The 14,483-nt window shown below is 42.4% G+C and overlaps 1 long non-coding RNA gene across 1 annotated transcript; it reads right to left on the reverse strand.

Moving 5' to 3' along the window:
- Positions 1-4,690: 4,690 nt before the first annotated feature.
- Positions 4,691-9,059, reverse strand: LOC146195386 (uncharacterized). The gene is made up of 3 exons (XR_014705558.1): positions 8,965-9,059; positions 7,934-7,995; positions 4,691-5,004 (listed from the first exon to the last, which is right to left on the reverse strand). It is a non-coding gene; the product is annotated as an uncharacterized LOC146195386 (long non-coding RNA).
- Positions 9,060-14,483: the final 5,424 nt, after the last annotated feature.

The raw sequence follows: 14,483 nt of genomic DNA on the forward strand, positions 1-14,483 counted from the left end.
TACATCCCCATTCCAAAGAAAGGCAGTGCCAAAGATTGTTCAAACTACCGCACGATCGCGCTTATTTCGCATGCTAGCAAGGTGATGTTTAAAATCCTCCAAGGTAGGCTGCAGCAGTATGTGGATCGGGAGCTTCCGGACGTGCAAGCTGGGTTTTGGAAGGGCAGAGGAAGTAGAGACCAAATTGCTAACCTTCGCTGGATCATGGAAAAAGCAAGAGAGTTCCAGAAACCCATCTACTTCTGCTTTATTGATTATGCGAAAGCGTTTGACTGCGTAGATCACAGCAGATTGTGGCAAGCTCTCCAAGAGATGGGAGTTCCAATTCACGTCATCTGTCTCCTCAGGAACCTGTATGAAGGGCAAGAGGCCACAGTCAGAACTGGGCATGGTCTTACTGATTTGTTTCCGATCTAGAAAGGAGTGAGGCAAGGCTGCATACTGTCGCCCTGCCAATTTAACCTATATGCAGAGTGCATCATGAGAAAGACCGGTCTGGACGAGTCTTCAGCTGGAGTGAAGATTGCTGGAAAACGTATCAACAACCTTAGATATGCGGATGATACCACTTTAATGGCAGAAAGTGAAGTGGAACTCAAGAGACTTCTGATGTGCGTACAAGGAGAGAGTGAGAAGTTTGGGCTTAAACTGAACATTAAAAAGACAAAGATCATGGCGTCTTGCCCTATCAAGTCCTGGAGCATCAATGGACAAGAAGTGGAAGCTGTGACAGATTTTCTGTTCTTGGGCTCCAAGATTACCTCGGAAGGAGACTGCAGCCATGAAATTATTAGACGCCTGCTTCTGGGAAAGAGAGCAATGGTTAGCCTTGACCGCCTAGCACAGAGCAGAGACATTAGTCTGCCAACGAAGATCCGTATAACTCGTGCTATGGTCTTTCCAGTTGTGATGTATGGATGCTAGAGTTGGACTGTGAAAAAGGCTGACCGCCGAAGAATTGACGCGTTTGAATTGTGGTGCTGGCGAAGACTCTTGAGAGTTCCTTGGACTGCCAGAAGATCAAATCAGTCGATATTGTCGACCATAAACCCTGACTGCTCATTGGAGGGTCAAATTCTAAAGTTAAAGCTCAGCTACTTTGGTCATCTGATGAGAAGGGAGGAGTCGCTGGAGAAAGATTTGATGTTGGGAAAGGTTGAGGGTCGCCGGAGAAGGGGTAGGCAGCGAACGCGATGGTTAGATGGCATCCTCGAGGCACTGCAGATGAAGTTATGTGATGTTAGGAAGATAGTGAGAGACCGGAAAGCGTGGCGTGACATGGTCCATAGGGTCACGAAGAGTCGGATACGACTGAACGACTGAACTGAACTGATCAAATCGAATGTGTTTTGCTCCAGCTGTTCTAGAGTCGGCTCTCGAGCTCGCTGATTAGGGTGGTTCCTATACGAAAGGCTCCTTTACTTGAGAACCGATTTCCATGCCTATGCTGCCAAAGCCATTGGGGTGGGATTACCTTACAGTGTTACTAAGCCAGAAGATTATGGCTGATCTGGCTGCAGTAATGAATATGTCTCAATTCTGCATTTCAATTGATTAATTTTAAACCCGGCAACTACGCTGATAAGTGTAACTTCGCTCCACTGAAAGGGATATGCAAAATCAATTTCCCCTTAATCAATAGATCACACGCTGCGCGTTGCAAAAACCAGTGCACTGCGAAAGCGTACAGAAACCGATAGGGAGATTCAAGAAGCGGCAAACCTACGCTTCCCGAAATTTGCCACAGTTGGAGCAGCCATCAGTATGCCCACGGAATGTTGTACTAACGTCACAAACTGCTATACTAACGAAGCATTAGCTTGATGTCAAATTGACGTCAGTAATTCTAAATGGTAATATGTTTACTGATGCGTGAATTTTCTGGAGGGGCTATATTGTCGTGCGTGTCTGCTCTGTAACATACACTGTATAGCTACATAATGTTTTCCGGGAGTAATAAGATTGCTTGTTGAAAAACGGTAGTAGTGATGGCGGCTTAAGGGAGAATTTGTAGATATATTATTGCGACAGAGTTCAAATTCCAATTCCTCGTAAAAAAACCAGCATTGAAGTTGTGCAAGAAAGATTCTGAGCACTTTTGTCCATTTAGCAGTTTGCAGGTGAAAAAGCAGGGCACCGATTCGTCGGCATACTTGTCCGAGATTTCGAGGTGAGATGAAGTAGCCGAGTTTTCGAAGAGTTTGGAAGGCTTTTGAAGCGAAAGCTTCACTACCCCACGTGGAGCAAAGGTCAACTACGGCCCACGCTTGGCCTTCAACGATCCGGAGGACAATTGTGGACATAACCAAGACCATGCACCACAAATATTGGCTCACAACACCTTGCAGTGTTCACAGAAAATGTGGCTATAGTGGCTACAAAAAAAGACTGTAGAGACAGTTAAAAACGAAGACCTCTCCAGCGTAAACCCGATTACTATTCTTGCAATTTCCATTCGAGAGCGCGAACTACTACTCGACGCCGGCCTATTAGAAACAGATTGTAATTCTTTTGTCTAGCGTTAGGATGACAGTACTAATGACAAAAATGGTGCGGTTTGTGATAATATTGATGATATTAGTAGCGATGATAATGACGGCGTATTGAGTTGATATGATGACAGTAGCGAAAGCGATGATGATGAAGAGCAACAAGGAACATAACCACGCCAAACGAATATTTTGTGTCGTATGAAATCCAGACAAAGAGCTAAGCAGAGGTTAACCACAGGAACGTTTTACGTACGTTGGCATGCTAACCTTAGGCAAAATATGCATGTTTGTTCAGCTTGCTTTACCGCGGTGTTATATCCATATCGGAGGTTAGCTCACACAACAGGGCAGATTTTTACTAACGAATGCGTGCAGAATGCAAGAGGCACAACTTAAGGAATTTGTTCCTAATCGAGTACCAGCGTGCATACATGCCGAGGGGACCTCTAAAGAGAGCCGCAGCTCAAGCGAACTCCAAATGTCTCTTTGCTGGGATGGAATCGTTTTCGTATTCGTAAAATTCGTTTGTTCATGCGAAGGTCACTGGGTGCGTTTCAACGCAAATGGTGGCGTACTCTCTATGTTTCTTTGCAGGAAGAAACTTAAAAACATATTCCTTGCTGAAAGTTTTATAATGCCTTGAAATATTACTGGCCTTGAGTAATAATGCAAGAAACCGATGTCACGTGCAATAACACCAAACATCATTCGCGTACTAATCCGCACGTGACCAGACAGAGTTAAAAATTCCTAACGCAAATTTATAACCAGGATGCTTAGGTAATTTAAACAAAAATTTTGTCCCATAAAAGGTGGGCGAGCAAGCAACGATTGAATTACGAACTTAATCTAATTTTCCATATTCAGGACATTATACAAAAACCCGCAATAATAGCCCTTCAGAGAAATATCGAATCATTACAATGATTACTTGCCGATAGCTGAAGAACAACAGCAAGCGAATATGGCTGCTTTGAGGAAATATTCTGCTCAATATAGGATTTGCAAATGAGGCTTTCTGAACTGTACAACTAATCGGCCTGACATCATAAGGACAAAATGTTGTTTTATAATGAGCAGATTGCGGTCCATACATGTTCAATTTACATTAAATGGCTGAAAAACCTCAGAAGTGTTTGGTATGGAATGCAGCGCAACACTTACTGACCTTTTTTTTTTTCTTTTGCGAAAGCTGCAAGACTTACGCCTAGAATATGCACAATTCGCTAAGAATGATAACAGCTCTCATAACTGGTAAAATCACAAATGAATAATAAACAGCTCCTAGTTCGTGAAACATAAATAAACACTTTCGATTTCTCTCTATTCTCAGCATATGACGACTGCTGCAACAGACAGCATGAACGCGATATGAGAAAGATACTTATTTCCGACGTAACTAAATAAAGGATGCCAGGTAGGAAAGATCCTAAAATTAAGAGTATCAAATCTTAAAAATTATCTACTGCAAAAAAAAACAAATTCCTCATAATTGTAGATTGATATTTGAGAATGAAAAACTTACAGTAGTTTAATATCTAGAGCTCAAAGATATTCCCCCTTACAGTAATAAAAGTTAAATATGCGTATTAGGCTGAAGTTACTGGAGCTCCTACGCATAACGTCTTTTACTTTTAGTGATTTGGTGGTGATTGGTGATTCAAAAGAAGGTGTAATGTCGGACGAACTAGATAGCATCAAAAACACCCATCGAATAGATCTTTTTGCCAGTAATATATATAAGTAGAGGTAACCATCTCGGAGCTTCAAAGAAATTATTAGAAAAGAATCAGATTGGATCGTTTGGGGATATTTGTTCTCGTGCACAAGCAAGATCTGAGCTGCACCACGATGCAAAACCAAACATTTGACACAAACTAAAAGATACAGATCTTAAGCAGCCATAACTGAGGCGGACAATTACCTTTCGGCGAATAACAATATCGGTAAGGTTTTTCTCATATTAGTGAAATTTTAACACATTTCTTATTCGTCGTTTGTTTGTAATCAACACGTGGTACAAAATTCTCTAAATGACTCAATTTGTAGAGATAAGGAAACATAAGGCGTTGTTCGTATGCCTGTTGAAATTCTTCACGTGAGATTTTTGCAGTGAGTAGCACAGTAGTATCAGTTACTGATTTTACTACGATGTTGAATGAACGAGTAAATAAAGAGGTATGCAGAGCGTTTGATGACGAAAATTTATTTTGACGGTTGTCCATTTATGAGACACTAAAATTTCTGCAAAGCGTTTACTGAGCTATACAAAATGAAAAACTACAGACGAGAACACATAGCCAATCTGTTGATTAGTTGTTTGACAATGTAAATGTTCTCATTCTTAAGTAATGTTTGTGCCGATACTCTCAGCATTATCGGGACGACGAACCCATATATGACTGAATTTTGCTCCAAGCAAGTGACGCGATGTTTTTAAGGCAGGTCCAGAAGTCATCAGTACTCATAGCTTTCGGCTGCGTTGAAGCCGCACTGGGCTGGCTGGCATCCACTGCAAAGTTAAAACAAATCAAAAAGCAGCTTTGGAATACTGGAATAGATATATTTGTATCAAAAAATTAACACTGTTGACTTGAATAATTAGCGCATGCGCCATGCATATGAAACATAGCAATCATTGAATGCGAAATTTTTTTGCGAACTAAGTAAGAGTCATAATGAATACAGCACTGCACATATAGCCAATATGATCATAAGGACATATAAGCTTAGCAGTTTTATTGCCTAATATAAAAAATGTTCAACCCCACCGGGATGGCGCAGTGGTTAGGGCGCTCGACTACTGTTCCCAAGGACGCGGGATCGAATCCCGGCCTCGGCGGCCGCTTTTCGATGGAGGCGAAAAGCAATGTGCCCGTGTGCTGTGCGATGTCAGTGCACGGTAAAGAACCCCAGGTGGTCGAAATTTCCGAAGTCCTCCACTACGGCGTCTGTCATAGCCTGAGTCGCTTTGGGACGTTAAACCCCACAAACCAAACCAAACCAAACCATAACAAATGTTCACTAAAGATACAGAAAAAACTTCACTATAAAAAGCTCTTCGCTTATAAGAGCCGTTAATATAAAAATTTGATTGAATCAGTCACTGCCGAACTGAATCATTACAATTACTGCAAATGTGATCTGTGGAGTTGAGAACATTGTAATTCGCTATATTTTCAACACAACAACCGTATGTAGTATTGAAGATACTCAGTAGGTAAAGCAGCTAAAAAAGATCACTCTAATATGTTTCATAGTAATTGTGAAGAGGTCTGAAAAATTAGTGCGAGGTCATCTTGCCAAAACGAACGTATTGTGGTAGGCGATTGAAGGATAAATGTACAACATTACTTATGGGAAGCAATTGTGGTAACAAAAATTTGATGCGCCCTTAGCAAACAGACCGAATCAAAAGGTTCCAGCAACTACGTAGCAAAATTTATTCTTCGCAGGAGGCTGAAAGTAAGAGTGCCGAAGTAGGAAAGCTATCTCAATATGTCGTTGTACTTGGCGCCTCAAAATGTTTCTCAGGAAGGTAATTCCTTGGCCCCGCCGCGGTGGTGCAGTGCTCAGGGCGTTTCATGCGGCAATAAATCCATGTCGCCTCGGCTGCTTTTTAATGAAGACTAAACGCAAGGCGCCCGTCTGCTGTCCGATGCCAGTGCACGTTAAAGAACCCCCTTTAGTCCACATCTCAGGAGCCCTCCACTACTACGTCGCTTAGAGCCGGAGTCGCTTTGGGACGGTGAACCTGTTGAAGCAAACCAAACCGAATTCTTCTTTTATCTTAGTGCTCATACCATAAAAGGCATGATATGGCACTAGGCGAACGATAGGCGCCTGCACATGTAAAGTATAGCTACTTAATATATTAGCCTTGAAGTTGAGGATTTCTAGAAGAGCTAGCTTGTTTCACTGACTAGTTTATGGGACTCAACGCCCCAGAGTGACTGAAACCATGACGGATGCAGGAAAAGAGAGCTTTAGATAATTTCGACTATCCGGGAGTGTTTAATATGCTTTTATATCGCAGAGCACAGGAGGGCTTTGTTTCCCCTTAACCCAAAAGCGGCACCTCTTCCCGGGGTCACCTGGTGTCCCTTTCATAGTACCAACGCTTACCTCACTGAGCCACCGCGATGAGGAATAAGAATCGTTATGTTGGAGACAAAACGCTTTTTGCATGTTTTGGCTGCATTTGGTTGTGTAACGTCAGTTCAGTCGTAATAATGCGATTCCTTGCTTCTAAACCCGCTTTTGTAATTATTTTTCTCCTATAACAGTGCACAATGCCAGTCCACGAAGAACTAGTGTTTCTGGGAGCCAAATGCTGGAGCAATGCCTGGATGAAAGCCTTTCCACTTTTCTTCTCTTTTCATGGTCAAGGAATTGTTAATTGCATCTTATTTAGAAGCCAACAGTTAAACATCAAAAAGCTTTAATAATCGATAAGTTTTGAAGGGCGAAATAAAGCAGCAGAATGCAGGCGGTTCTCAACTGCAGTTCCTGGTTTCGTTACAGTATAACATGTAACTGTTTATATGAGAGTGACAATTATTTTTACGGGTGTTCCTGGTAAAGAGATGGCCATGCTGCTAAACGGAATTCCTAAATGGCCAGGGTTACGGGCGCATAAGTCATAAAAGCATTTATTAAGATCATTGCATTTATGCCTCAACATTTCTTTGTTGTCCTGCCTAACTCCAGAAGCGGTACAAGTTTCACAAAGGCCTTTACGGTATTCATAATGTGAAATAGTCCACAAGGAAGGCAGCCCCTGCCGTGCTGTATCTGTAATATAGTAATTATATGCAAGGTTATCGTGATACCTGGAGGTATTATGGGTCTTGTTATCACTCGGCTTGGTTGAGCATGTGATTGATGTATCTTATAAACTAAACTTTGAAACAGCTTACTTGACGGTTTATGTAGGCTGTCTCCACTATTTCTTACCTTCTGTATGTGCAAATTGTACCGCCTTATGTAAATAAGGACAGTCGTGAAGTAAACTATCAACGGCACACGCATAATAACAAGGGCTAAGTGTATACGTATATCATTAAATCAGCGTGGATGACAGGAGAAGAGGCAGTGTGGACCTCTTTTTTTGCCGTCCGTGGCCCTCGTTAGATTCAAGTATAAGTGTAGCGCCTATCTCGAGTAGACAAGTAATATCTGCGCACGCCTTCCTCCTTCCCTAATAAATGGTTTAATATAAATTTCTTAGTTGATTTCTGTTGTTGTTTGTGTCCCGCTTTGCAGCATTTCGATTAATGTTAAATGAATCAATAAATTTCTACCTAATTATGGAGAACAGACCTCCGAAAGATTCCTCAAAAGAAAAAGCTTCTATATTGCCACTTGCAACCACTTTTGTCTGGTCAGCCATCTTGTCAATAACATACATGTTTTTAGGATTATAAGGAATGTATACTTACCGCAAAAGGTGGCTGCCAATGCAAAGAAAATGAAAAGTATTTTGAGGTGCATGATAATGGTTCTGAAAAAGAAGGCAACAAAGTTTATGTGCCTGAAATACTTTCGGAGAAAAAAACGTTTCTACCGGGTCTCGCCGCGCTTATTTACAGCAGATGAGTGACATATATAGAAAAAAAAATGCCCTCTTTACGTACTATCGCGGTCGAAAGTCTCTGGCCCTCACGTCTGGCAATTTTGGCCTAAAGGCATAATGAATATGAATTATCGCCTTACTTCTCTAGCGCAGATAAAACAGTTAAAGCGGAACTTTCACATCGACAGGTACGGTTCGAGACTACTGCCGATATGGAAGTTATGCGCTTTGGTTGCCGTTACTTTGGTTCACAGGCATGTGTCCTCGTTGGGCTCAAAAACAGCGTTGGACTCTAAAACAGTAGACAGTAGAAACTAGTGAGTGAGACACTGAATTCATACATGAATCAAGAACTTTTATAGATATTTTTACTTGTTTTACTCTTAGTACATCGTGAAAATATTACTGCCGCACGCTAATGTTTCGGCCAGCGAAAACGTTTTTTGTGTGAGAGATTCCTTATTGCTTCAAAATGCAAGTATTTTATTGCAAGATTTATTATCACAATACAATAATATTTATGAGTGCGTTTGACCCCTAGGTCACCACTAAAGCAGCCGTTCTGACCGTGAAGTTACCTGTGGAGAGGCAAGGATGTTTGTTTTTATGCAAGTAATATAACCTTTTGCTTAAAATGTAGCTTTCAGATATATGTAATGGAGATTGGGTGACATTAAGAGCGTGTGTCTTATAACACATTACAGCTTAGAAACTCAAAAACAAGGAAGAAACGCACGCTGTTTGCATTTAATAGATTCAAAGTTATCGTTTTGGTGACAACTTCGAAATGGCAAGTGCTTTTCAGCAATAATCATACCACGATATTAGACCTTTTAGCCCCTCATTGCAGAGGCATGCCTCTAAAATAATTTTGAAAGCAAATATGAAGATGCTCACCTCGAAGTATTCAGATTCCTCCTAATGCAACGCTGGAGAGCTGTTCCAAAAATTATGCGCAACGGCACTAGATGAATCCTGCGTATTGCGCTCTATGCCGTACTGAAGGTGACTATATACACAACCGAATTCTTTGTGCTTTACATTTTTTGAATTTTGTCAATAAAAGCACAATATAGGGTGAGGAACAGACATGGGATAAAAAAGCGTTACACAAGGTTTTCACAACCACAATTATCGTCCCGTAATTCGCCGCCTACATGTTACGACAGGTGCACGTGGCAGGCCAATAACTGCCGCCACTAGCGGGGTAATCGTGTATAAAAAATAAATCCAGAGACCAAGAAAGTACTTCAGTTACAACGAAAGCCCGCTCCATGTGTTTCACATTTCCGTTGCAATATCCTGTGGACCGCTCCTAACGGTTCAAACAAAGATCAGGTTGCCCGAGTTTCAGCTTTCATGCCGCCTATAATGAGATTCTGGCCACCTGTGGGAAACTCGCGTCTTTGGCGCCTTTTCTGGGGGGTGGAATTAGGCTTTGTTGCTGTGCGAATGAAAGGAATTCTGACGAAAATATGATTTTTATCAGCAGAGGTAACTGTGAAAATTCAAGACAAAGCACTTAACTGTCCAAGAGAAACCTGAGCGAGCATTTTATACTACGCGATATAGTCGTTTTTTTTTCTCACGATTTATGACACGAACCCACGGGGTGATAAAGAACATTTTCTAAATTGTAACGGTGAAGGCGAAATGCCTTGACTGCATTGCGGTTCTCCTCGACTATAATATTACCAACGTTGTTTCCTTAACACTGAGTTGCAAACTTGAAACTATCTTCAGAAAAATCTAATCCTTCACAACGTAGGTGTCTAACTCGACCAGACATCAAACGTGTATTAAAAATACCTTCAAATGTAAAATGCAGAACTCAATTTTCTGCCCGTTTCAAGAAAGACAAATAATTCAATACGGTGTACCTAGCTAGTGCGTTGGCCTAATTACGTTGTACAGGGTTAAACACACCCCGCCGGGGTGGCGCAGTGGTTACGGCGCTCGACTACTGTTCCCAAGGACGCGGGATCGAATTCCGGCCTCGGCGGCAGCTTTTCGATGGAGGCGAAAAGCAAGGCGCCCGTGTGCTGTGCGATGTCAGTGCACGTTAAAGAACCCCAGGTGGTCGAAATTTCCGGAGTCCTCCACTACGGCGTCTCTCATAGCCTGAGTTGCTTTGGGACGTTAAACCCTACAAACCAACCAACCAGGGTTAAACACTACCATTTTCCTTTCACGCGGACAGGATGTGAAAGTAATGACCCGCTCTATTGTTCAGCGCGATATAGTGCACATAAATGTTCAATGGCGCACGTGTGTAGCACACAAAATTACATGTTGAAGGTAATTCCAGCACTACACAGGATGCATAAGGGCGAGAGCGAAATGTGTGCTAAAAATGAAGCAGAGACTGGCTTGAAACTTGGTGCCATCTGCGATTAGAAACATATACGCCTGTCGGTAGAGTTTCGATAGAGATTATCCGGAATGTGTGCTATTGCACTCGGGAAAAAGGTTGTCGTCAATGGCGCAGAATAGAGCAGATGTTAGTATTTACTGATCAAGATGAAGGCTACACCTTATGCATACGAAAATGTCTTAACAGTAAAATGACTATCCTTATTGTAAACAGTAGTGAAGGGAAAACGAGCCATTTGTGTCAAGCCCTACACGTGAAATATCTCGGTACCGTTGATAAAGAGAAGCAGAAGCGGCCACACAGCTGTCCATTTCAGGTGTTAGCTTAAGAACTGTATATGTGCCAGGGAAGGTACGCGGGAATTGATTTGTTAGCCTGGGGCATGCACATGATCACCTTAACGCTCTTAGAGGGCGGGGAACCACTTGTATGGTAATGAGGACGGAACATCCTTTCCAGAAGATTTGATTGCATTTTTGTTGAGGTAGCATAAAGTAAAGTATTTTTGAGAAAGTGCTGTAGAGAATACTGTGGCAAAAATGTATCTGGAACAAAGCTGCAGCGGCCGTTGACAGAGCATGCCGAAGATTTGCTGGTATCTTTTAGCACTTGTGTATAACGCGCAAGTGTAGAAATACAAACGTAGTGTCGATGCAAGTGTCGTCGACTGGAGGAATAAAAGTAGACGTCAGCTACTTAATGGCGCGACAAATGCGTTTTGCGATGCCATTGGCATGAGGCTACAAACTTTTTGTGCTTTTGTAGGCTGGTGACCGGGTCATTCGAAAACAAACATATTTTTTGGCTACTGTGTCGAACCAAAACGTTTTGGTATAGATGCGTTTTCGTTCAGTAGAGAAAAAGCACTGAACAGGGTAGAGGAGGAACCTCAGTTCGCAAGCCGAGCCAACGTTACGACAAGTAGACTCCATAAGGGGACTCGATGAGTGCTGTCCTAGCTGGCAGGAGAGACACAGAGAGAAAGCCCCACTTAAAAAGATTGCGATAGTGCCAGCATAGCCAATGTGTAGCATGTCTGACCCAAGGTTCCAAGACTCCACATTCATATTCCGAAAACGCTATGAAAATTAGCAGTTCCTGGGAATTCAGCAATTCAGACTCCATAACAGCCCACAGATTAATGCGTGACCACTCATATCACCTACAACTACCGCCTTCCCGGAGTGTGCTGAAAAAGAGGGCCAAACATCTACAAAGCTCTTTCTGCGTTGTTGAACCTCTAAGGCTGCCGCTTTAAAAAAGGGGAATCTAAGGTATCATCATCATCATGATCATCGTCATCCTGATTATACCCACTGCAGGGTGAAGGCCTCTCCCATATTTCTCCACTTAACCCGGTTCTGTGCTAGCTGCATCCACTTGACCCCTGCGAACTTCTTAATCTCATCCGCCCACCTAACTTTCTGCCGCCCCCTGCCACGCTTTCCTTCCCTTGGAATCCAGTTTATTACCCTCAGCGACCATCGGTTATCCTCTCTTCGCACTACATGTCCTGCCCATGTCCATTTCTTCTTCTTAATTTCTACTAGAATGTCGGTAACTTGAGTTATTTCTCTGACCCACTCTGCTCGCTTTCTATCTCTTAATGTTACCCCTACCATTTTTCGTTTCATAGCCCTCTGGGTTGTCCTCAACTTAAGTAGGACTCTCTTGGTTAGCCTCCACGTTTCAGCCCCATAGGTGAGTACAGGCAACATGCAACTGTTGTATACTTTCCTCTTGAGCGATACCGGTAAGCTGCTAGTCATAATCTGCGAGTGCTTGCCAAATGCGGTTGCTACCTGTCCCAAGTAGACATATTCGCCTACTACTTCCAGTATTTCGCTACCTAATGTAAACTGCTGTTCCTTCTCGAGGCTGTTGAACATTACCTTAGTCTTCTGCATATTGATTTTCAAGCCTACCTTTCTACTTTTCCTGTCTAGGTCATCAATCATTATTTGCAGTTCATTCCCCGAGTTGCTTAGCAAGGCAATGCCATCAGCAAATCGTAGATTACTGAGGTATTCTCCATCTACCCTTATCCCTAACTGCTCTCATTCAAAGTCTCTGAATACTTCCTCTAAACAAGCTGTGAATAGTACTGGGGAGATTGTGTCTCCTTGCCTAACACCTATCTTTATGGGAATTTTGTTATCTTCTTTATGCAGAACTATGGTTGAAGTGCAGCCACTATATATATCTTCCAGCACTTTCACGTAGGGCTCGTCTACCCTCTGATTTCGCAATGCCTGCATCACCACCGAGGTTTCAACTGAGTCAAATGCTTTTTCGTAATCAATGAATGCTATGTATAAGGGCTGGTTATATTCCGCGCATTTTTCTATCACCTGATTGATGGTATGGATATGATCGATAGTAGAGTACCGTTTCCGAAACCCTGCTTGATCCTTTGCTTGATTGCAGTCTAAGGTTGTCCTGATTCTATTAGCGATTACCTAAGTAAATACCTTATACGTAACAGACAGTAAGCTGATTGGTCTGTAATTTTAAGGTCCTTAGAGTCCCCTTTCTTGTGAATGAGGATAATGTTTGCATTCTTCCATGGTTCCGGTACCGTCGATGACACCATGCACTGCGTATACAGGGTGGCCAGTTTTTCTAGCACGATATCCCCCCCGCCCTTCAGCAAATCTGTAGTTATCTGATCCTCTCCAGCTGATTTCCCCCTTTTCATAGTTTCGAGTGCTTTTTTGACCTCGTCCTTCGTCACTGGTGGAACGTCTGACTGTTTTTCCCTACCGCCAATCTCATTACGGTCCTGACTACTTTGGCTACTGTGGAGATCTGTATAGAACTCCTCGGCTACTTTCACTATCTTTTCCATATTAGTGATGACGTTGCCCGCCTTGTCCCTTATTGCATACATCTGGTTTTTGCCTATGCCCAATTTCTTCTTTACCGCTTTAAGGCTTCCCCCGTTCTTTACAGCATGCTCAATTTTCTCCATGTTGTACTTCCTTATATCGGCCACCTTGCGCTTATTGATTAGCTTTGATATCTCGGCCAATTCGATCTGGTCTGTTAGATTGGAAGCTTTCGTACTCTGGCGTTTCTTAATCAAAACTTCCGTCTCCTTAGACAGCTTGCCGGTATCCTCTCTAACTATCCTACCGCCTACTTCTACCGCGCACTCAGTAATGATATCTCTGAAATTATTGTTCCTTGCCTCTAGGGTAATGTCGCCATCCTCAGTTAGAGCTGAAAACCTATTCTGTAGCGAGATCCTGAACTCTTCTGCCCTCCCCCTCATTGCTAATTCATTGATGGATTTCTTTCTTACCTATCTTTTGCGTTCCTTTTTCAGATTTAGGCTAATTCGGGACCTCACCATCCTGTGGTCACTGCATCGCACTTTCCCGATTACCTCTACATCTTGCATAATGGCGGGGGTTGAACACATTATGAAGTCGATTTTATTTTTAGTCTCTCCGTTAGGACTTTTCCATGTCCATTTCCGGTTCTTCCGTTTGCTGAAGAAGGTATTCATGATTCGTAAGTTATTGCGCCTTTATTACCTTTAAGTGCCTTTACGTTATTGCCTTTAAGTGTCTAAGGTATATAGACACTTAAAGCCCTACTTTAGGCAACAAAAGGGAAATCGCAGATTTTAAGTTAGATAGTTTATTATTGCTACAAACGTGGGTAATTGCGTGTCGCGTGGAAAAAGTACTCCCGTGGTGATAGCTGAATTGTTCAGACGCTCGGCTATTGAGTCGGACTACCTGGAATTGATGATGACTGCTGCGGCAGCGTTTTGATGGAGGTGTAACGCAAAATAATGCTGGTCGGGTGCCCACACAGAGACATAGCAGAAATAGCGCCTTTTTTACTGTAAACAAAACAAACTAAGAGGCATATTAAAAAAACTATTTATTGGTTACACTCGTATCAAGAAATATCAGACTTTAACAACACGTGTTAAGCTCTTGGAATTGCTTCAGTGGCCTCCCCTACCCCCTTTGTTGTTTGTTTATATTGGAAAAGTGTTCTCTATTCGTGTTAGCACCAATCGTCAGAC

Source organism: Amblyomma maculatum, chromosome 3, assembly GCF_055883805.1.
Source record: "Amblyomma maculatum isolate TAMU_Amacu chromosome 3, ASM5588380v1, whole genome shotgun sequence".
NCBI lineage: Eukaryota > Metazoa > Arthropoda > Arachnida > Ixodida > Ixodidae > Amblyomma > Amblyomma maculatum.